The following is a 25,343-nucleotide window of genomic DNA, read 5'->3' as shown; positions in this document are numbered from 1 at the left end:
TATCAGACAGGTTGTGTTTTTTCACATACCTGACATGCATCGACGTACATCTGCGGCCTTTGTCAGAGTCGTCCGACGTCAGTTAATAATACAGACATTTTGAACTTTATCGAAATAAAATTATTCTGTGTTGATGAAATGATAAAAGAATGAACAGAAATCGTCAACTACTAAGATTAAAAAAACCTTTTGAAGAGATAGTTGTATTTCTGATTTACAACAGGAATCACTTGAACAGCCTTTAATTGTTTATGTTCTCAAAAACCTCCAGTGTGACCCCTAAGATGTTGACAAACAGTGTTTTTTTTACTTTTAGCTAGTATTTCAGCTACTCTTTTGCAGTCTATAAAATGTCCCAAGGAAAATATCACTGCAAGAGAAGCAAAATACGATTTTTTGAGTTTCCACAAACCTGTTTGACAATGAAGACATCACATTTGTATCTAACAAATTGCGTCTTGTAAAAATGCTGCTCCTTCACATGTTTGGTACATTTCTTTTTTTTTTTTTTTTTTTTTTTTTTTTTTTTTTTTTAACTTGTCCTGTCCAACAGCTAGGCAGACAGATGAGAGCTGAGGGCCTCTTGGGTTGGACATATTTTACTTTAACAAGAGGGGTTATTAATCTTCAGACAAACCAAAGGTATGTCTGAATAAACCCCTTTTGTAATTGAGGCCAAACTTTATTAATTTCAAACATGTCTGAAAATCTTTGGTGTTGGACCGGACGGAAAAGGAAAGAGGGGAAGAAGAAAGAGGGACGTTAGAGAGAGGGGGGGTAGGGGGTGATAATAGGAGGGGAAGGGGGATAAGACCATGAAGCAGCATAAAGCAACAAGTTTACTGGTTGTTAATCATTATGGTAAGGTTCAAATGTAAAAAAAAAAAACAAAAACAAAAAAGGGCGGAGCCTGTCCACACACACACTCAAATGTTATAAACACACCTGTTAGTTGCAAAAATGTCCACCTGTCGACATGTACACAAAACAGATAGTGTTCACACGCATACTTATGCCTTAAAACCAACTAGTGTGAAATATTTCAGTTATTCAGTCTGTTGAGCTAACACCTGTGCTCAGGTGAGTGTTTATGTTCTTCTAAAATGGATGGTGGAACGTGAAAAGAAGGAGGGAGAGTGCCCAGCCATCCCCACCCGAAGACCCCCACCGCACCAGCAGCGGCAGCCGGATTCCCCCCAACACCACACGGGAACCGGCAGGGAACAACCGCCGCCCGGGCGACCAAGCCCGCCACCCAGGCCAGGGCCAGCAGGGCCGCCGCAAGGCCCCCAGAGCCAGAGAGCAGGGAGGCACGGAGGGAAAGAGGGCGCCGCCCCAGCCCAACCAGGAGAGCAGCCCCCCCGCCGCGCCGGGAGAACCCAACGCAGGGCCCCACCGGAGAAGGACGCCCACAGCCCCAGACGAGCACCCCACCACCACCCAGGAGTTCCGGGCATCCCCCCGCCCCAACCCCAGGTATGGGCCAGGACCCCCCAAGGGAGACCCACTCCGCACCCCAGGCAGCCATCCGCCCGGCCCACGGTTGGTCCAGGGAGGAGCGAGGCAGGGGCCCGCCGCCCCCGCCCAGGAGGGGGGAACCCCGGGGAAAAAAGAGGGCCCACAAGGGGTGTTGTAAATATGGCCCGACCAGGCTCGGCCACAGTTGGAAATTTGGCGGGGCCCAGCACTCAGGAGCAAGGACCAGAACCCACCCCCCAGGGACACGAACACCCCCGGCTCAGATGTAATGTGAACCCCCCCACCGCGCGGAGAGAGCACCGCCGGGCCCAGGAAGCCAGCACCCCGGGGACATTTGGTACATTTCTTCAATCTGAACCCATCTGATGATCTGAAAGACTTTGACAGGTTGATTTTGGCTGCTTTAAGTGCTGCTGGCACATGTTACAACATTTTCAAAAGAACTTGACATTAGGTCCAAATCCTTTCTTGGAAAGGTTTGTATAATAATAAAAAACGAAAACCTCAGAAACATTTATGTTCTAGATTTTGGCATTAAAAACATGAAAGCATGGATCCATCCTGTCTTCTATCAATGGTTCAGGCTGGTGGTATAATGGTGTGGAAATATTTTATTGGCATACTTTGGGCGCCTTAGTACCAACTGAGTATGGTTACAACATCACAGCCTACCAGAGTATTGTTTCTGACCATGACCATTCCTTTATGACCACAGTGTTCCATCTTCTGATGGCTACTTCCAGCAGGATAAGGCGCCATGTCATAAAGACTGGACTGGTTTCTTCAACATTACGTGGAGTTCTCTGGACTCAAATGGTCTCCACAGTCACCAGATCTTAACCCAATAGAAAACCTTTGGGATGTGGAGGAACGGGAGATTAGTAAAAGGGGGTCCAACCCGGTACTAGCTAGGTGTACTTAATAAAGGGTCTGGTGAGGTTATAGTCCATAGTGTAGAATCCCACGCTGAGAATATTTAAAATTATGATAGAAATAATAGGGAATACTTTACTTTCCTCCCTCTCTGTTTCTTTAGAAAAAAATACGTTTCTTTAGGAAACAAAATATTATTGTGTTTATTTAATTTTAGGTGATATAAAGGAGATTTGACTGAATAACAATCGAGTTAATGTTATCAACACTTTTAGCTCCAATAAAATACAAAATTATACGATTGTTTATGCACAACAGAACAAAAACGTTATTGCTTTTTGTTAATTCTTTGACCCGCAGTCCTCAGGAGATAAAAACACATCTATACAACTGTTTATATAGACGCAATAAAGCACTAGGTAATTGCAATTCCTCATATCTCAAAACATGAAGATTCAACATTTAGCCCAGGGACACTGGGACAGGCGGCGAGGCTGGAGATCAACCGCCCAAGTAAAACCACTCAACCAAATTAACCAATACATCACTGTAAACTTGAAAAGATGGTTTTGTTTTGTTTTTGATCAATTGTAACCTAATTTCTATGTTGATAAATGATCTACTCAACAATTATACCCAGCCAGTTGATCATACATTTATGTAACAACAAAAGTCAGAGGATGTTTAGAGGACGCGTCACTCCCTTTTGTGTTCTAAATTTTAACAATGTTTTTGGGAGAAACAAGTTTTTTTCTGTCACAGTTAATAATAGCAGCGTGCCCCCTGCAGATGTTATGTAACCATATCACAATAGAAGGAAAGGGCGGCGTTTACTGCATGCATAGGTTTATCTCTTGTCATTCTGAGAGAGCTTCGCCTGCAGGAGATTTATAACAGGATTATTACAGCAGGGATTCATGGCGACAACCACACTTTAATCTTATTTACTGACAGTTTATACTCAGACTCTGTTTTATTCTGTCTTCTCACTGCTTACAGAAGAAAATCTGACTAGTCACCATGTTGCAGCGCTGCAATACTGGCACATCTGGAATGATAACCTCTTACAGAATGTGATAGAAGTCCCACAAAGAATTGTTGTTTTGCTCTTACAAATCTTTTAGAGTCTGGGATGACCAAATTAATACACAATGTTGCCAAAAATATTAATCATCTGCCTATATATGAATTTAAGTGTTTAAGAATTTAAGTTTCATACTATCATACTTATTTCACTACTTTCATACTTATGGTTATGGTTTAATCTTGGACTGTATACGAGAACTGGACTGAGTGACTCCTCCAACAGTTGTGGCATCCCCAAGTGATAGGGATGTGGCCAACAAGTTCATTTCTGATTGGAAAGAATGGTTGCCATGGAAACGATGACTCAGACCAATTTGGACCAGTCACTGCGTACTGACGACATCTAGCACCGACATGACAGTGACCATGTGGCAAAAAATGGTGACTGAAGTGACTTCACTTTGTTGGAGCCGAAAGTAAGTTATCTATTGTAGATGATGTCACACTCACTCACTCCAGTTCTTTTAAAGAGTCAATGGTCAGCACTCAAATACTCAAAAAATCACCATGAATTCCTTCCATCAAACTTTACTCATGGAACAGTGCAGTCAGACAAAAACTGTTCTCCAAAAGAAAACACCAAATCTGACCTCATCCATCAGATTGTTTGATGGAGAATCATGATTCTTTGCTCCAGTGTCTCCGTGTTTCTAGATTCTCGTGGCGGCATGCTTCACAACTCTGTGTCCGAATGTTTGCACTGAACTTAGTGGTATGTGGCTGTGATGCAACTGCTCAGCCATGGAAACCTTTCCAATGAATCTCTCCACACTTTTCATGAGCAAATCTAAAGGTCACCTGATGTTTGGAGATCTGTAGTTATTGATTTTGCAGAAAGATGCGAGCCTCTGTGGATCTCAGTATCTGCTGACCCCCCACTGTCAGTTTGCCTGATCTTTCACTTCAGGACTGAGCCGCTGTTGCTCCCAATCACTTCCATTTGAAAGTAACCTGAGCACACGTATCCAGGGATTCGGATGGGTGAGTGCAAAGCTCCGATGGTGTTTTGTTTATTCAAGACGCCATGGGTGTTTCTTTTTTTTTTTTTTTGCGTTTTTCCAAAGCAACCAACCAAATGAGCAATCGGCTGTGACAATCACCAGTGGACCGGTTTGTGAAGACACAGTTACCATGGCAACGGAATGTGAACAGGTGCATTTGGGCCGATGTCACACCGAGCTTAAATGACCCAGAACTTTTTCAGTCAGGAGTCTTTCACATTCCACAGGCTGAAACACAGGAGAGATAAGGAGAAGTAAATCCCCCTTTCAAGCCTGATACTATGGTGGGGTGTCAGAGACATTTAAATCTGAGCAGGAATCTTCACTGAAGCAGCAATTAATGCATGTTTCTGGGATTTGGGGTCTTCTAGTTGGAAATGACCTTTGCACTCCCACAAAGTCAGAGGTTTAAAAGGCGATTAATGTCAGAGGAATCAGTCAGAGAGGAACCCTTTGAAAGAGTGATCTACCTTTGGGCTTCATGATATATTTACTGCAGCTGTGGTGATTTAGTCATTGTTCATTTGTGTTTGTTGTCATTCCACAGCTTCTGATTTGTGTTTAGTTAACCTTTTCTTTGATGTTATGTTTCATTGTCCTGTGCAATAAAATCCGGAAAGTTTTGGAGAAATCTCCAGACAGAAATGTACTCAAAAAACGGCAAAATTCAAGAACTACGAAAAATCATCTGGACCAGCTGGAGACACGAGAGAAATAACTGGCTAACTCCAAAATAAAGAGAATGACAGTAATCCAGCATGGAAGAAGGCATGGATACATAATACAGGACCAACAAAGAAATGCAGTCACGTTGAGGAATCATCTTCTGTCAACTCATCTAACCTTTTAATGCTATCAATGAATTAAAGAAGAAATGACTCAAATGAGGCCTGTCAAACTCAGTGTCAGGTCAGTCGCTCCTCCACTAGGCCACTGAGTTGTGTATTTTCACTGAAAAAAGCCCAAAGTAAGCAACAACAAAAACACATTAGTTTTGTTTATGTAATCACTCCTAATTTTGCCTGAGTGGATGCAGCCTCAGAACAGCCTGTTTTCCAGTTTGTATTTTTTGCCCATTTACTCAGCTTTTATATAAAAAAATGTTTTACTAATATCGAACATTTTCTTTTGTCTGCTGCTGTTCAGTACAACCTTTTAGCCACAATGCAATCACTATTTCATATGGGTTGTTTTTATCAAGCATCCCAGAGGAAAAAGTCTTAAAGTTTGTCACTTCCGAGGATCTGTTTCCTCTCTTTTAGTATTTTAAAGTGCATCTCTGTCGTGTCGTGAAAGGACTTCCTTAAAACTGACACCGATGTTTCTGCTTTGAAGTTCGACCCGGTTTAACTGTCACCGTGCGTTTTGTACGTAGAACCTGAAAACGTCTACGTTTTCTTCTGCTAAAGTCTTTCTGAATCAAAAGGTTTTCATTTTATATTCTTCCAAATACAGATGGGTTCAACAAGTATAACTAAATTCTGACCAATTGTCATGAAGGAACTCCAAGGCTGTTCAATTAAGCCTCGCTTTCATAAAGCTGTTTCCATATGAATGAGTTTTGAAAGCAGCCCTCATCCTTTTTTTGGTAGCAGATGAAAAAAAATGACTTAATATTTGAGAGAAATAAAATGCAAAAAAGTCAAAATTTTCAATATACAGGACAATAAGCCACTTTGATCCAGCAGAACAAAGAAAAACAACAATTGTCAAGAAGAGAATGTGTCTTAAATATATTTTTGTATTTTTGAAATATTACTCTAAAACCCTTTTTGGTCCAAAACAGAAAAACTGCCTAAATCTTTAAAAAAAAAATTAACATTCCTTGACAAAAATAGACGTTTGTTTGGTGTTTTCATGTGTAGTAAAATGGGGTTTTGTAAAACTAAAAAAATGTATGCTCATATGGATTTTTTGACTTTAAGTAAACAAGGATAGATTTGGAGCAGATTTCAAATCCATTGATCCATACAGGGAGATTTCCTACAGGGCGTAGTTAACCACTTTAGGGAACAAAGAGGAGAAATTTGCATCCCTCTGGACGACTCTGTGTCAGTTCCTGAAGCTGCATTCACACCGTTCTCTGCAACACGTGTTCAAGCGACCACCATTAATGAAAAGTCTACGTAAACACATGTATATGCTCATTTCAGGCTACTGTGTTCAAAACTCTTGTGTTCACTATGCAAGTTTCTACAACCGTTTTCAGGTTCTACGTACAAAACGCACGGTGACAGTTAAACCGGGTCAAACTTGGACCAATCAGGGACTGATTGGTTGTGGATTGCATTTCTTTTAATTAAGGGAAGTGCCAACTGATCTTGAAAGAGAAATTAATAATCGTGGTTGAAGCAAAACCGGAATTATCACACCAAATATTTTAATAATCGGAATAGAGCTGTGAAAGGAAAAGTCTGGAAAAAACTTAACGAGATTTGCACCAAACCTCTTTTTTTTTTTTTCAAAGTTTTATTTTTACATTTTTGTCAATAACCACATACAAAACAAGACAGTACATAAAAGGACATAATCAAAAGCAAACAAGCAAAGAGGAGAGCCAGCCCCTTTATCCCAGCAATATGGGAAAAAGAAAAAAATATAAACATAAGTAAATAAGTTTAAAAAAAAGGGTAAAATAAAATAAAAATAGCCGGAGAAAAGAAAAAACAGTTCGAGACAAGATATGTTTGGTTGGGTACATCAAAGGTTTTCTATCACATTCTATTAACAATGACCAAACCTCTTTTAACTGTAGGCACATGCACTAGTAGTGACAGTCTAGAGCAGGGGTGTCCAGGGGTGGCCCGCCAGATGGTTCAATCCTGCCCAGTCATGAAGACTAAAAATTATAAGAATGTTTAAAAAACAAGCACGTTTCTAGTCCATTCCTGTGGCAAGTTATGATTTTTTAATGAAATAACCGAAATGCGCAATTTCGCCACTAGGGGGAGTAAAGGATAAGCAAAACAGGTGAAACAGCATATCTTTGCACCTGCCAAAAGTGAAACCTAACGGCTCTGTATCTGAATAAGATGTAGTTTGGTTCCTCGCAAGCCCCACTGCTGTTACATTGTTATAAGAATGATCATTGGTGATACCCTAATGACCAAGATGTTGTCAAAAAGGAAAAAAGGGTTGATGTGAAGTGCTGAGCTTTCCAGGAAAAATGGACAAAGTTTTATTTGTTTACAAAGTTGAATGCAAAACCTGCGTGCTTGTTGTGTCATCAACAGGTGGCATTGCTCAAAGAATATAATATTCAGCACCACTATGAGACAATAAGACAATGAGAAAAGTTTCACCATTTGCAGTTAAGAAAAGAGAAGATTTACCAACTAAAAGCTGGACTGAAAAAACAACCGTCTGCATTTACTGCAGCGTGACGTCAATGATGGAGCAGTGATGGACACCTGGTTGCAGACAAGTTGGAGCAAACATCCAAACCATTTTCAGATGATGAATTTATTGAAAAATGCTGAAGGCTGTGGAGGTCTTGTTCCCAAAAAGCAGTTGACCTTTGCCAACATGAGTCTGGAGGACTATGATTACAGATACAACATCTCTGAGGAGACTTGGGCGCCATATTAAGGAATCCAGTTATTTATTGTATTTTCGGTCACTATTAATAAAGGCACACATACAGAAATTGGAAAACTCTTAGAGGTGCTGAAGAGACCGTCATAGCGGAGTTTCTTGAGTCGATGGACACAACAACAGCTGATGACATGGTCAACTAAGTAAAAAAACAAACAAAAAAAACAGTTTTTTGTTTTTATGTTACTGGTCACAAGTTTAGCGGGTTCATGAACCAAGTTATGCTTTTAAAAATATAGATGTTTGTTTTGTGTTTTTCATACCTAAAAAATAAAAGTGATTAATGTGTTGGTGGTACACAACTTTCAAGATGAAAACCCTTCCTCCATCCCTCTATTTTTAGGACATGCTGAATCCGTTTCAGAGTCACAGGGTTGCTGGAGCCAACCCACCTATTGTTGGACAAAGGCAGGGTACACCCTAAACAGGTCACCTGTTTGTCATGGGGCCACCAAATCACATCCACACTTTGAAAGCCTGTTTTTGGAATGTGGGTGGAAACAGGAGTGTTTGGAGAAGACCCACAAGGAGAATGTAGTAACGCCACACAGAAAGGACCCAGCCGGGATTCAAACCAGGGTCATCTTGCTGTGAAGCGAAGGACGCTTCTTGTAGGACATAAAAAAACTTGTACTTTTCACTTTCTTACTTTGTTTTTTGCATTTTAAAAACTTAAACAGTCGTTTGTTACAGACAGTCCTCCATACAAGCAGGAATTTAGCTGTCTTAAATCAATGTTTTTTTAAACTGCATTCATCCTATACACTTTAGAAGTCCCATTAAATGATTACATTCCAGTCCAAGTGCTCAGATTGCAGGAACTTGACACAAGATATGAGGTCTTTAAAAAGTTGGATTACATCTGCCACCAGCCGTTACAGCTGAGTGATTCCAAGAAAAATGTAATTCTGCTTTCCCACATGACCACGGCGAACACGCAGACGAAAAAATGCGAGGTCTGTCATCTCTGGAAGGACAAATTTTTCAAGAAGAAGCTGTAATGTGATCTCCTGTAGTCGGGACAGTCAGCGGAGAGGGGGGGGGGCCTCAATACTGACAAAATTAGATTTCTGACAGAAACGCCACATCTCATCAGTCGGAGAAGGAGGGAGATGCTGGTGTAACCTGCTATGTTGTCTCTTCTGAGACTGAAGCACAGATATCGCATCATCCGCCTCCACAGCATCAGGCTGCAGCTAATTGATTGAATTGGATAAAGATGAAAATAAGTTTTTACTTTTCGTGCCCCCACCCCCGCTCACAGTCTTCTTTGTGAGGATTTCTTGGTGTGTGCAGGTTTGTCCACGCAGCCCAGATTCCCTTAATGCCTTATTTTTCAAACTTACTTAGGTTGCGGGGTAACGGCAGAGCTTGTTGCAGCAGTTATGTGTTGAACTCCAGGCCTCAAAGGCCGACGTCTTACATGTTTTCCAGCTAACCTGCCATCAAAGCTCTTTATTGGCTAAACACACCTGATCCAGCTAATCAGAAGAGACAGAATTTCTATAATGATGCCGATCGTCGAGTCCTGGAGTCTGACACCCCTGAGTGAAATCCAGGTGTGGAAGGTTGATCGGCTATCAGAATATGGATCAGAGGAAAAATTGACTTTTTCAACCAAAATGCTTTTACTCTTGAATGTTGGAACTTTAGCTCCAGTGTTGACTTTCTTTTCACCTTTATAACTTTTCAACCATTTATGCAATTAACATTATTCCAATTGTTTCCGAAGCCGAGAAATGTAGCTTTGCGCTGATATGCAACACGTAACAGTAGTGAAGAATTTATGTAATCGACGTAAATCAGCTGGCTTTGACACAAAGAGAAAGGGCTTTGTGCAGTTATGCAATACTGAAAGTTAGTGTTGAATATCGATGCAAATATTTTTAGAAGTTTTTTAGATAAGCAATAAAATGTAACAAACACAAAACACGCACAGAAAAGTGCTCTTTTTGCAGTTAATAAAGAAAACAAAAATGAAGAAACTCTGATCATCTTTGGATCTATTTCCAAAGTGTTCAAAGTGGTCTTTTAATAGGAATTATGCCATTTTAGGCCCATGGCTAGCCAAAATCTAAAAAACTTATCATTTTCTGCCGCATGCTTTCTGCGGAGCGGCCGTAGTTCATTAGAAATTCACCTCTGAAGTTCTCCACATGGATTTCAATAAAGTATTCTCTTGTCTACTCCACTCTGAGTTGTGGATGGGACTTTTGGCACGGAGCAGCCCTTCCCCTCCTTATTGCTGAGAGCTCTCTGTTTACACGCTTTCCCACTACCTTACAACCCCTCAAACACTCACAATCTAACATTACCGGTGCAACAAAAATGGCAAACACTATTGGAGATGTCCAGCTGTGCCGTTTTAAGCCAGTCATTGAGTCATCTGCTTCTGATACACAACAATTTAAACACTAAAATACTCAGAAATGCAATATATTTCAATTTTCTCTAGCCATGTCCTCCATCAGAAAAATGCCACAAGAAAACGTTAAAACACCAAAAGACTATTTTTATGTGTTTATGTGAAAAAAACATCAAGAATACTGGAACTGGTTTCTTTCATGTTTATTTTCCTAAGAAGAAGAAGAACAATAAAAGCTTCTGTACACAAACGAACAAAAGGTCCTGAATGGATGCCCATTGCCTAATAACTGGAAAAATAGATGAATCATCTGTGTGCCTTTCTCATCAAACATGTTAGCTCTTCCGTGATCTTCCAACCCACGCAGTCACAAAAAATAGTTTCCATCTGAAGACGTTTGCAGCCCCCAAACTGAGCTCATCTGGGTCTTTCTGTCGGTTTCAAAATAAAGGATGTGCGCACGTCACTGTGCTGCACGGCACTCCCTGTTCTGTCTATTCAACCCAGAGCCCCAAGCGGTGCGTTAGCATGTAGAGTTGTGTCACTTGTCATCTGTACCTCAATTATGTGAGCGCTCTGCCTGTTGCTAGGTTTCCCCATGCTCCACAGCGTAAAATAAACCAAACAGATGCTTATATCTCTGAAAACTGTTCAATTAACCTGCAATTAATTGAGGTTTAAGAGCAGGAAACAGCGATCTGGTTTCCAGAGGTTTCTTTAATCGTGAGCTTGTGAGTTTATTGCTGCTTTTTTCTGCATGAATGCATAGAAAACATGTCTCGATCCTCTACGTCATGAGTGTTTTAAGTCCTAAACATCATTTGATTATGTTTGTCAGACTTTTTTTATTATTAGTTAAAGGGACGTTTGAAAAAGTATTTTTTTCAACAAAAAAAAACTCTTTACAAAAGAAACTTGTTCAGCATTGGTAGATTTTTGTCTTCGCTTCACTGAGTTACCATGATTATTTGAAACCAGCATGTGTTACACTGTGATAAAACAGATGGCTCGTCCAATCATGTGCCAGATTTGTGCTTGCACTTTTTCCAAACTTTCCACCCGGAAATTTCCAACTAACTAACCATCTGTTGCAGCTGGTTCATCCCATTCTTTCAACACGTAAACCCAAAAGATTCATATTGTTTTTTCCGCTGATAAATCTGTTGTTTTTTTTATTGTCCTATTGTGCTCGGCCGTGTTTTCTGTCATTTTGGTCATGTTGGGGAGTTCTTTCCTAAATGTCATGCATACAGTTACAAGCAAAAGGACTGCAGATGGAATGAAATGTGCCGATAAATGTGCTGAAATCCATAATCTTAGTGTGTTGTCAGGAAGTGTTGCAGTGGGAGCGGCCTGCAGTCTTCTGCGTCAAACGAATTGTCACTACTCGATGTGTACCGGTACTCCGCCTGCGTGAATCTAATATCACTTCCTCTTGTCCCCAACATTGCAACAGACAAGAAAATTTGAATTAGTTGAGCCCCCGCTCAGGTTTGCCTCCTTTACGACTGTCTGAACCATTTAAACAACACCCGTGTTCTCACAAAAATCATGTTTCCTCGACAATGGAGAGATCGTCCCTCCAGACTGAATCACAGCGCTGTAAAATGAAAGAATGCCGTCCAAAACCAAAACTGTATATATTGTCATTGCAGACAATGATGATGTCAACGATGTGTATATAATAAAAACATGGCGTGGAGTCATATTCTCTGTTTGATGGTTTTATGTTTTTACAGGATGTGTAAGCAAAAAAGGAAAACTAAGCGTATTATATTCTGCATCGATGCCCCCGGGCTACTGAAGCCCCTTCTGTAGCCGTATTCACTGTTAATAATGTATCTGTGTTAACTGAGTTAATAATGTGTTTTTTCAGGTGGCGGGATTCTCGTACACGGGGGAGTAAACTACAGTCGTTGCCAAAAGTTTTGAAAATTACATAAATATTGGAAACCGGAAAAGTTCATGCCTAAGTGTATTATAGCAATATGAATATACTAATATTTGTGTCATTCTCAAAACTTTTGGTCGTGACTGTACGGTGGCCCTGAAGTGCAAATCATATCAACAAATTACTCGAAACATTTTAAAGGTCACAACGACAGTAAAAACAGAAAAAACAGTGTATTTTTCACATTTTAGAAAACAAAACCCCACAAACCAAAACATAACAAAAACGAAAAATTGTTTTGGAAAACAAAAGTAATGATGTTGACATTTGTCCATCATTTCAACCAAAACTTATTTGACATGAAGCAATACTGGATATCATTATCCAATCAGCAATCAGTTGCTATTTTTAATCGTTGTGATCATTAAATAAAATGAATTTGACCATTTTATTACAATGAAAGGTGTATTAATATTCAGGTAGAGTTTTTTCTAAGTCATACTCTTTAAAAAGATACTGAAAATGTCTTTCCTTACAGTCTTGGGGGTGATCGTGATACGTATTTTATCACCAGACTCTTGCCAATACCCAAGATGTCACACTCTCTTTGTCCAGTGATGTACTGTCCGTGGGGAAGACATTGAACCCCCACATTGCTCCTGGTGCTTTTAGGTTGGCGACAGTGTTCGGTGTGTGAATATGTGTGTGCGTGAGTAACTGAGATGCCTATTTCAGAGGTTACTTTTAAGATATTCTTATGGAGTGACATTTCTGCCACCACGTTGCACACAAAACTTTCTGAGTCACAAGTGAAAACATTAAATATTTGTTTTTCAATTGTATTATATATATTTTCATTTTGCTTTCAAATTTTTTTTCTTTTGCTTTGAATTTTTTTTTGCTTTCACAAACTTTTTGCATTTGCAAAACACATGTTTTCACTTGCGTGTGTGTCATATCTCGCTTTTTTCCTATCTTTGATTGCTGACATTAGTTCCAGTTTAGCGTGACAACGCTGCCATCAACCAGCCTGCTGATTGGTCCAGATTCTAACCAATCAGGTGTCTCTGTCTTATATTGATGGTGCTTGGAGGCAGTGATGGATTTTTTGTTGGTTCTGTTCTAACGGGTTCTGCTGTTTTCAATCATTCTGGCCAGTTTCTCTCAGAGTAAAACCCAAACGGAGCGACAAAGCAGCTAAAATAAAACCAAGTTTTGTGTTTATTTATGTCAGTGTAGAGACCAACATGTTTAAAATGTCTGCAGCAGAAAAAAACGTCTGAGCTCCGACTCCGTCCAGCAGGAAGTAACACTTTTTAAGATTTGGATCTGTACTATTGTTTTATTTTAATCAATAAATGTTGAAATATTAAGAGAAAATAGCATTTTTCCATAAGTAATTTTTTTAAAACTTTGGACAAACACGAGTTCTAAAACATAAGACACTGTGAAAATGAACATAAATGTTAAAAATGCTTCTTCTGCTAAATACATTGAGTTTACTGTGGTGAGCTATCATTCTTTTGCTTACTACTGCTGTTGATCTATTCCAAAACACTTGTGCAGCATAAAATAATGTGCTTTAAATCTTTTATTGTCTTATTTTAACAAACAGATCTTAAAGAAAATCACATTTTTTACCAATAATTTGCTCTGCGGGATTCACAGATCAGACCCAGACCTGTTGATTCAATGTCAGCAGATAAACTTTATAGTTTCAGGAGATCCTCAGACACAAATTCACAAATCTTACTTAATAAAAATTAATCAATGCTAAAAGAGAAAGAAAGTATGAATTATTGTTAAAATGATAAAAAATGAAAACGTCTTCATTCAAAGAGACATAATCGAGGGTAAAAAGAACTGGTTCAGTTTCTGAGGCTTGGTAGCATGTTAGATAAATACGTCGATTTGATTGGCTAGAATCTGGACCAATCAGCAGCTGTTTGATGGCGGCTTTGTCACGTCAAACTGGAACTAATGTCAGCAAAATCAAGGATAGAAAAAAAATGAGATGACACACAACGCATGGGAAAACTTTTTTGGCTGTGGCCGTTATTTCACACTAAGTCGCGCTCAGAGTAGTCAGCAAAATCAAAGATAGGAAAAAAGCGAGATTTGACACAACGCATGTGAAAACCTGTGTTTTGCAAACACAAAAAATTTTTGAAAGCAAAAAAAAAAGGCAATGAAAATGAAAAATAATTGAAAAACAAATATTTAATATTTTCATTTGCAACTTAGAAAGTTTTGTGTGCAACGTGGTGGCAGAAATATCACTCCATATACTCTGACCGGTCAAAGGCTTTAGCAGAACTAGACACAATTCTCTCATGTGGGATACAAATTAATAACCAATGCAGATTGTATAGCAACACTAATATCCACATCACTGACAGGACTAAACACTCCTCAAGGAGTAAACCGTCCATCCTACCAGGAGAAGCATCTGTTTTCCCTTGTCAGGTGGAAATGGGGGGATGCTTGTTTTTCAAGTCAAAAAGCCTTTGAGGTAAGTTTAGAGAACAAGATTTTTCTCTGAAAAACCAATCTGATTTGCCACAAAACTCTGTGAAATTGTGTTCCTTCTACTTTGCTGCTTCTTGGGTGACCCGTGACGTCTTTCATGATAAGACGCTATCCTGTTTGCTGCTGAGTCTCTAAGAATGAGAGGGTGAATCACAGCTCTGCCGTGACTCATGGTTTTGTGACGAACTCCAAACTTTCCCAGGTGAAAACAACAATTAGACGAGCAGAAACGGTACTGGATGTGGATTGGTCTGCAGATAAACAACAAGTCTTGAGTCGATTGTCTGAGTTGAATCACTTTCAGATTCGCAATCATGATCAAAAACACAACCTTTGAGGCAAACATGGGTTAGAGTGAACAGTCATAGTTCATGTCTATGGTTTTGTTTCCACACTTTAATGCATATGACTCACTGATTGTTGTTATATACAGTTTAAAGTATGTGAGGTAGGAGTATTTCCATTCTGCTACACACCTATGTAATCACCTCTTCTAAATATGTCAATTAGAATTATTTAAACCCTTCAAATAGATAAACTTGGCAAAGGTTTACAAAGTAAAATGTATTTTATAAGTTTAAAACAGCTACATATTCAATACCAGCATAACAGATTCAAATGGTTTCATAGTCATCATAATTCATGACAAGTTTGGGAATTTAATTAATATGTCAAAACTAGTCAAACTGTAATCCAAGAAAATGTTGATGCAGCCTCAAATAGAACAGTCAGAGACAAAGGACCTTTCACACTTTATTGTTATTCAACTTTAAGAAGAAAAACCCTTTATTTTTGATAAATTAATAAGCTTGTGTATTGTCTAACCAACAGATAATATCCCTTTTTTTTATTAAATGACTTTAATTGCGAGAGCTGAAACTAAAAAATGCAGTTGAGATTAAACCTTCACATCTTTGGTTAGGATTAGACATAAATAACAAAGTTAGAATAGATATTTACCCATAAGAACCTATGGTGACATCAGTGTCACAGTAAAAAATATCAGAAATGGATTCTGTGGTCCACTAGGTTTGTGGTAAAATACACATTTTATTTTTAAGAAAAAATGGGTCCGGGTTCTTATGAGTTAAAACCAAGGTTAGGATTTGGCGTGATTCCCACAGTTATGACTAGATTTAAATAAACATGGTTGGGATTATTCATAAATTACAAATTTAAAAATAAATTAAAATATAAATGGTTAATATTAGTCATAAATTGCATAGTTGGCATTTGATCTAAATGTTCCTGGTTAGGATTAAGGATAAATGACAAAGGATTAGACATACAGTTCTAAGGTTGGGATTAGGCATAAATGACACAGTAGGGTTTGATTTAAATAACCAAGGTTAGAATTTGGCACAAAATAAAAATTTAGAATTAGATTAAAAAAAGCAGGGTTTGATTAGTCATGATTTACACAGTTAAGATTAAATCTTTTTTTTTTATTGCAGTTAGTCATTAACCCTTGTGCTATCTTAGATGACCCCACCCTTGCATTGACGTGTTCTCCATACCATGACAAAGGTGGATAAAGGTGGAAAGATTTCATGTAATCCATTGACACCAGTGAAGATCACAAATCATTGAAGAAAAAAGGGTTCAGCGCACCGTCTAGTGGGTCTAGATGACCCAACTCCCAATGTTAAAGTGCTTAGGATAGCACAAAGGTTACAAGCATAGATAGCATTTGATCCAAATATCCATGAATATAGATTTTGCAGAGATGACAAATGATTAGACATAAACCTTCCACGGTTTGGTATAATTTATCTAATGTGGGATTAAATCTAAAAAAACAACAAGGGTAGTGGTAGGTATTAAATATACATTTAGGGTTAGATCTTAAAATCTTTTGTTAGGATTTGTCATAAAATGGACAATTAGGATTAAAACTAAATAACTATGGTCAGGATTAGGCGTACATTTTACAGTAAGAATTTGAACTAAAAATCCATAGTTTGGATTAGGCATAAATTACATAGTATTATATGTACACATCTAGGAATAAAATATGCACAAATTACAAAATTAGGATTAAACTAAAAATAGGGTTGTCATAGATTTAACAAGGAATAAGAAAATGTGTTCAAGACAATAGAATTAACAGTTTCATGTTTGAATCACACAAAACTTTAAAGAAACCGTGTACATTTACAGAAAATTACAGAATAAATAATGTTCTTTTTGAAGAAAACAGTCACATTGTTGTTGTCAGACTGATGTTCTGCTCTGTTTCCCCACATTGCCGCCATAGAACGGTTACAAATGTCTTTAGTTGACCTTTCAGATTGTCACTTTGTGGCTCATTTAAGGCTTCTGGCCTCTTAATGCTCCTCTGGCTTTCCTCCATACTTGAGTGTAAAAGCAGCCACAGATTTATCATTAGTGTCCTGACAACTGCAGAGTAATTGCAGCGTGTCAGGGGGCTCAGTGTGTCGGAACCACAGGCTACTGATGGTGTGTTTCTTTTTCTGGGGGTGCATTTGCAGCTGAAGAGCAGATGGGACTGGAAAGGAAGTCTGAATGACTTTTGAGAGCTTTGGATGAGCCCAGTATGTCTAGTCATCAAATGAGAATAACAGTGCCACGTGTGTTTTAAAGACCCACCCCATTGAAACGATCCACCAACGATCCCGCCCAAATCCCAGAGGTACATTTCTAATCATCTCCTAGAAAAGGTATTTTGATTTTGCCTAAAAATTGTGTAATAATCATTAAAAGACTACCGGGAATGCTTGAAATATTAGGGATGTTAAAATATTGCATTAATTTCAATTGATAAATTTTTTTACATCAGTTAATTCAATTTTTAATCTTTAACTATTGGCTATTATGTAAGGAATCCTGTCCCAACGAGTTCTCTGTTAATATAAATTAATGTGACATTTGTTTTGGCGAAGTCCGCCCATTTCTGATAATGGACACTAAGTTAGGTATTATAAAAAAAAACCTTCATAAAGCCACATTTTTAGTTTTGTTTTTAACAGCAATTATTAGGTTATATTAAGAATAGATTAATTAGATTCATTAATTACAGGTCTCGATGAATGAATGATGACAGCACTATTTAAAATAACTCAAAAGAGGATCGGACTGGGACTCTAACAGGATTTCAAGGAAATTTGCTAAAAATATTTCTACAAGTGGATCAGAGATGTTTGCAGTAATGATGCTCTGATGAATGTCACCAAACAAACTCTTCTCATTAATTACCTGCCTGTCAGAATGAGTGTTGATTCAACGAAAACATGGGATCTCCTGATCATCCTCCACGGTGACTCTTGACTAATGAAGGGATCGCTTTCAGCAATGCTAAAAGAGGAAGTGGATTGTCTCTCTGAACAGTGTCAATCTTGGTTTTATCTCCTTTTCATCTGCAACACATGAAAATCCATCAACCTCTTCTCTTAAGCTGCAGATAAGCCATGCTGGATGCAGAAGTTTAGACAACATTGTGATGAAATACCATGAAATTTAACGCATATTTAGGTAACTTTTGGCTGAGTTTTTCCAACAGAAATTAAAATGTGCTATTTTGTTTTCCCAGTTTGTTTTTCTGTTGGCCACGCCAGTGAAAAAAACCCAATGGTTCCGTCTCATTTGAGACTCTTGAGAAGGGATCAATAATCTTATTATTTCAACTTGTTTTCCTCCTCCTGTATTTCACAAAAGAAGGCGAGTTGCTGCAGTTATATACACACAATAAGAAGGTTTAAAGGCTTTTATGGAAGGAGGAAGAAGTGGACTTATGCATCATTTTCAGACAAGAGTGTTAAAAGCTGTGAGACTTGGACCGGATGAACTCTGTTTTTGTTTACCGAAAGGTCAGATACAACCTTTCGCTCAAAAACTTTATATCAGTAGACTTCACTCACATCTTTTTGGCAAAATGACCAAAGGTGATGTTTATTTCCTGTGTTTTGATTGACTATTGATCGCTATAACCTTTTTTTTTTAGCGAGAGGCTCAGCAGCAGAAAAAAATAAAACATGGCAGAGCTTGATCCTGAAAACATTTGACCATGAACAGGATATCGCAGCAGGTACTTTCTCTTTCCACCACCACATATTTCCAAAATGCCACGCCAGAAGTGGTAGTCAACTGAAAGCAGAACAACTTTACATCAGTCCTTCTTAGCTTTTCCACCAAACAAAAGCATCACAAATAATTTTAGGCTTCTATAGGTGCCTCTAAGCAACGATGTTGCCATGACCACACAAATCTGCTGAGTGCTTTGGGTTATCACCTTTAGAGACTTGGCAGAACAATTTATGAAGGCAGAATGTCAACGTCCTGCTGGGAAAAAACTTGTACAACCTTAATTTCTCAAGAAGTAATCAGACTAAAGTTTCAGAATCAGGAGCCATCGGGTCATAAAAACACCAAAGAAGTCGTTAAAAGCGGTAATATGGCTTTAATGCTTTGATTGCTGTATGATGAGATGTTCAGATTTGCTTCTGCACTCTCAGCCTCAGAGGAATGCGTGTCATGATGTTCATTTGTGCGATCACTTAAGTGAATCCTGCAAGCAGAAAAACAGACTCCAAAAGTCCAGAAAACCCCAAGCACCAAAATGTTTTAGTGTTTTAATTTTGTTAAGCTAAATACCTCCTTAGGACATTATTATGCAACAACTAATTAGTGCCGAGTGACATTATTCCTTTGACCGAAGTCATTTTCAAGCAACAAAGAAACTCCAGAAGTTTGAATGGATTTAATCCTTGTTTTGCTTGGTTTAGATTTTTCAAGCCTTTAAGAGAAATAAACTAAAGATCCCTTTCTTTTTCGTCCTGTGAAACCAAGCTTCTCTAAGTTTATGATCCTCTCTTGATTTATTTTCAAAGTGTTCCCAGTTTAATTCTGATTATGCTGTTTTTACCCCAAATCAAAGTCAAAGTCAAAAAGTCAAAGTCGGCTTTATTGTCAAATGTACTGCATCCATAAAGACATACAGCACAGATGAAATTGCTTTCCTCTCACCCCACAGTGCAAGCAGCATATAAAAAATAAATAAATAACGACTTAAAAAATAGATAAAAAGACAGCAATAATAAGAAGAATAACAGTAGTCTAAAACAGTGCAGAGAGCAATGAGATGGTTAAAGTGGCAGTTTAAAGTGACAACAGTGCTGAGAACAGTAAGTGGATGAGTTAGTGATGGCATTAAATCAGCTAACCTGTGTCGTTTTCTACGATATAGTTTCTGTAGAGTGGCAGTAGTTCATTAGAAGTTTGCCTCTGAACTTTGGCCGGGACTGTTGGTGCAGGGCAATCCCGCCCCCCATTCCCCTCCAAGCAAAGAGCTTGTACCAAGGATCCTGGTTATTTTTTAGGTCATAAATTCTTCTTTTTTTTTAACTGGCTTTTTTTTCCACGTCGGTTTAAAAGAAGGAATTACTCAGAAATGCAATTTTGAGCTTTATTTTCTTTATAGATGTCCTCCATTATCCCCCCCTCCCCCAAATGCCACAAGAAGATGTTAAAAACACAATTTTCATTGGAGTGAGTCTTTAAATTAGGTGAAAAGGAGTATCCAGCTTGACAGACACTGAGGTCACAGCCGTCTGTGAGCTGGCAGAAAATCTTAAAATAAATCAGCATCTGTCTGATCTTGAGAGGAGGAGGAGTCTTCCCATGGAGATGAGGAGTTCAAAGCTGCGTTTGAGGGCATTTCAGGGTTGGTGGTCTCATTTTGGGGAATCGTCTTGTGCTTTCTGGCTTCAGGTTAAGGATAAGTCCACCGGTTGCTAGGAAACATCATCATTTGCCGGTGACCTGTGACCTCACAGATGGTTCTGAGATCTTGTGCTGTGTTTGAGAAAAACAGAGTCCTGTTATGTCTTTTGCAGGAATTTGTCCTTTTATTTTAGCCTTATTTACAACTGATAAACTTTTAAAACTTTTACATTTTTAATCACTTTAAAAACTAAAGTGGCAGATTGAACGTCAGATGTCCAGGCTCTGTTCCTGGAAAAAAAACCACACGTTTCAGTCTCATGTTGATCCAAAGGTTTCCTAAACTTCATGTTTTTTAATGAAGTTTATTCAATACGAGCATCTTTTCCAAATTTTGCTATACTTGTTCTTCTATTGGAGCTTTAATAGATTTAAACAGAAGCTATGAAACGGTGGCCGAGACCCGGCATCACAGCAAAAACAGTAACTGTCCAAACAGAAAAAGAAACTCTGCAAATAACACGCTTTTATTGTACGGCGCCTCGTTTTAAGGTCATTTTAAGGCGTCATATTAATAATAAACTTAGAAACTTACATTTTAAAAGAGTGCAAACAAAAATAGAAAGAAGAAATGCTGCTGTATATAAAAAAATAACCTTTGTTAACTGCACCTTCAATTATTGTAAGCATGATTATTATTTTTTGTTTCTGTTTTGTTTTGCTGGGATGGTCACTGACATTTACTAAGTTTGAGATCTTTTGATTGTTCTTTGTTTGAGTTTTATTCAAAACAGAAGCATGTTTATTCAGTTACCTTAGAAAAAGTTTTTTTATCCAGATGTTTCATCGTCTTCCTCACAGCAGGAGCATCAGGAGCGGCAGAGCAGAGCGGCCTGAGGTCTGCGGCGTGAGCGGCGGGGATGAGTGTGATGTCATTTTTCTTTTAGTGTATTGTTAATTTTTACCGGGAATTTTTTTGCAAATTCTGTTACATTTTCTGAGTAAGTGCAAAATTTTTGCTCAAATGCAGAGTAAGACAGAATTGCCAAAACAATCTGGTCCTTGCAGTCCAGGACTACTGCAGATTCTTAGCTGCACCAAAGAAAAAGGTAAAAAATAAAACTGGGATGTAAATGTTTCCCAAACGTAATGCAGACCAGAGCAGCAGCACAACAACAAAGTACAAACTTGTGTTGAGTCTGATCTTAAATTGAAGTCCGAAGCTCGTCCACTCCATTAATCTGGCTCTCATCCACTTGACTAAACCCTCTGATCCACTTCCATCTTCATCCACTCGCAGAGAAATAATAATAACTGTCAGCCCCCCCCCCGCCCTCTGAAAATGCATTGATATTTAAATGCAGCTGAAGAAAAGGCTTCACAAAGAGATACATGTTCCAACTATGGGTAACCAGACGTTACAAGAAAGTACAGATGTTTCTTTATAGCGGCCAGTGGGAGTGCAGGCTTAATCTTAGCACACAGTCATTATGCTGCACTGTAGGCTGCAGCTCCATTATCACCTTGTTCCTCAGCAAAGCAGCCAGCATGTTTACTGACGTTAAATCAAGAGCCGAAATGCTGCCTGTTGCTGTTTTTTCCAGACTTTAGTCAAACCTCCTTTGGTTATTTTTGCGCTCCTGTCTGTTACATCACATCAACCTCCACTTATTTAAGTCAGGGCTCTTCTGTATGGAAGAGCTGGGAAAACAAAAGCCTCCAACGCCCCCTGCTGGTTGAGCTGTCTGAAGGTGTTTTCTTTTTTACAGGTAATTTTTCTGAAAATGAATAAGACCTTTAGAGTTAAAAGACTGGGCTTTTAATTTGCACTCCGGATCCTGTGATTTGCTACTCTAACATCTCCAGCCACACTTTGCTTTTATCTGATCTCACTAAGTGTAAAACAGCCTCTAATTGTGGTCCAGGCCTTCAGAATAAAGGGGACCGCTCTCCATTCTGGTTACTGCAACCTTTTTTTCCCCTTAAATTTCAATCCAAACTAGACTTTCTTAATATTTTTCAAATTTGTAAAATTTGGTTACAGCTGATAAATGTTTTGAAGAACCATTTTTGATCTATTTTAACATTTTCCCAGCGATCTTTTAATAAAGCTAATACAATTTTTAGGCAAAATCAAGAAGCCTGTGCTGTTTTCTAGAACATGGTTTCTGCAGAGTGGCAGGAGCTCAGTAGAAGAGTAGTGGATGAGACCATTGCCGCAGAGCAACCCCACCCCCTTTCCCCTCCACGTTGCTGAGACCTCTCTGTTAACACCGCTAGCTTACAACCCCTCGCACCCCCAACCTCACATTATCTGTCCAGAGGTAAAGTTTTGATCTAGATGTCAGCTCAGACGAGGAAAACAAAGATGTACGCCGATCTAGTCGTCGACTAGTGGATGAATGAAGCAGAGCAGGGAGCTCGCGGCCTGCTCAGCCTATTTTTTACATAACAAATACGATCTTTGTCAAATGATTTGAATAAAAAAATACTCAGAAATGCAATTTTAAACGTAATGTTCCATCATCAAATAAAGGCTCCAAGAACGTATAAACACCAAAAATGCCATTTTCATCAGAGTGGATCTTTAAAATTGAGCAGGTGAATCTGCCCTTTAAGAAAGGTCGCCATAGCAACCATGCAAAGCTTGTGTCAATGAGGGTTCAAAATGTCTTTCAATCATAGAAATGACCACATTTGTTCTTCATATTTGATTTGATTTGATTTGATTGATTTGTTTCAAGCATTGTAGTCAAAGCAATAAAGAATGACACATTTATCAAACTCATTACAGAAATGCTGAAATGCATAGTTTAAAAAGACAAAAAGTAAAACAAAACAAATCATATTTGCTTAATTAAATATAGAGATAATTAACTAAAGTTAAGTATAACTATATCAAACATATCAAAATGTTGTCAAAAACAACAACAATAACATTAAAGTATTGTGGAAATTCCACCTTTTTGAAGAGACATTTTTTCATGAAATCATTCCTCAGGTTTACATCTGTGGACGTGATCATCTGGAGATTTTTAGAGGTTACAGAAAACGAAACGGTTCCTTAAAATCCTGTAACAGCTGTGCAGCCTTTTAGCTTTCAAAATAAAACTTCATCTCCAAATCAAAACGTTAAAAACTAAACAAACCAAGAAACAAATGTGATAGTTTCATGGCTAGGTTTGAAAACAAATATTCAGATTGGGAGCTAGTACAACAAACCAGGGAAAAAAAGAGGAAATACTGGGAGGCTTGTGCCAAATGGAACATTTTAATTTTGATGCTGTGATTGCAGCTTGTCAAGCAAATCACAAAACACCCTGTAGAATCACATATTTCAGCCTGAACCACATACAAATTGTCAAACTGAATGAAAAAATTCTGATTCTGCAAACAGGCAGCTAGCTCATAAATGCAACATGTCATTTCTCTGGAATTGCAGTGTTGCAACAGAAAATGTTAAATTATCGAGTGCAGAACAGTTATTTACTCTTCTAAAATGTGCTGGGCAGCAGAAAACACTCCATGCAAAGACACAGAATTACAACAATCAGAGTTGACGGGGAGGAGAAAGAGAGGTGCAGAGGTGAAGTGCTTCTTTAGAACAGGAGGAAAACGAAGAAAATCATCAAGCTGTTTATATTAAATTTTATTCAACAAGCAAAGTATTGACTCATTTCTTAATAATGTAAACCTACCCAGGCTAAATGAGGATCAAATCACAAACTTAGATTCTCCGCTCTCGCTGTCTGAACTTCATGAAGCTCTGTTACTTATGCCCAATGGTAAAGCACCAGGGCCTGACGGCTTTCCTGCTGAGTTTTATAAAGAATTCTGGGAACAACTGGCACCAACATTTTATAAAACTGTCACATCTATTAATGAGAGCCAATCAATGCCACCTAACATGAACTCAGCCAACATAATTCTTCTTCTAAAACCAGACAAAGATCCCACTAGTCCTTCAAGCTATCGCCCTATTTCTCTAATCAATGCAGATGTAAAAATTATCTGCAAAGCACTAGCACAGAGAATAGAAAAAAATCACTCCTCACATAATTCACTTCGACCAGACTGGATTCATCAAAGGCAGACACTCGGATGATAATGTCCGTAGACTAGTTAATATAATAGACTTTGCCACCATTGAAAACCAGGAAATGACGGTACTATCTCTGGATGCTGAAAAAGCCTTTGACAGAGTTAATTGGAAGTTCCTTATTGCTGCCCTCCATAAGTTTGGTTTTGGAGAAGCATTCATCAATTGGATCAAAATATTATATCACAACCCCAATGCATCAGTTAGAACTAATAAACAGACTTCAAACAGGTTTTTTCTTGGAAGAGGAACCAGACAGGGCTGCCCACTCTCTCCTTCTCTTTTTGCTATATTCATTGAGCCTTTAGCTGCAGCAATAAGACAGAATGAGAGCATTATAGGAATAAAAACCAAACACAGCCATCATAAAATTAGTCTTTATGCGGATGACATATTACTGTTTTTAAGGAATTTACAATCTGTAAATGAAACAGCAATGATCATAAATGAATTCTCCTCCATATCAGACTATTCCATTAACTGGAATAAGTCTGTTTTATTACCACTCAACAGGAATATGGAACAAAGACTCACAATTCCAGTTAAAACAGGAAATATCAAATATCTGGGTATCTACTTTTCCCCCAAACTATCAGAACTGGTGCAGCTAAACCACACCCCATTACTGAAAAGCATACAGGACGATCTAACACGCTGGACCAACCTGCCTCTGTCCCTTATGGGCAAGGTAGCCACGGTTAAAATGAAAATCTTACCCAAAGTTAATTATCTCTTCTCAATGATTCC

The 25,343-nt window shown here is 38.5% G+C and overlaps 1 protein-coding gene across 3 annotated transcripts in view; it reads left to right on the top strand.

Moving 5' to 3' along the window:
- LOC101162257 (liprin-beta-1) overlaps positions 1-25,343 on the top strand; it is a 147,337-nt gene that overhangs the window by 95,762 nt on the left and 26,232 nt on the right. The window lies entirely within an intron of this gene.

This window comes from Oryzias latipes, chromosome 23, assembly GCF_053564925.1.
Source record: "Oryzias latipes strain Hd-rR chromosome 23, Olatipes_Hd-rR_3.1".
In the NCBI taxonomy this organism is placed as follows: domain Eukaryota; kingdom Metazoa; phylum Chordata; class Actinopteri; order Beloniformes; family Adrianichthyidae; genus Oryzias; species Oryzias latipes.
The sequence above is the reverse complement of the archived record's forward strand: the minus strand, read 5'-3'. Positions and strand labels throughout refer to the sequence as shown.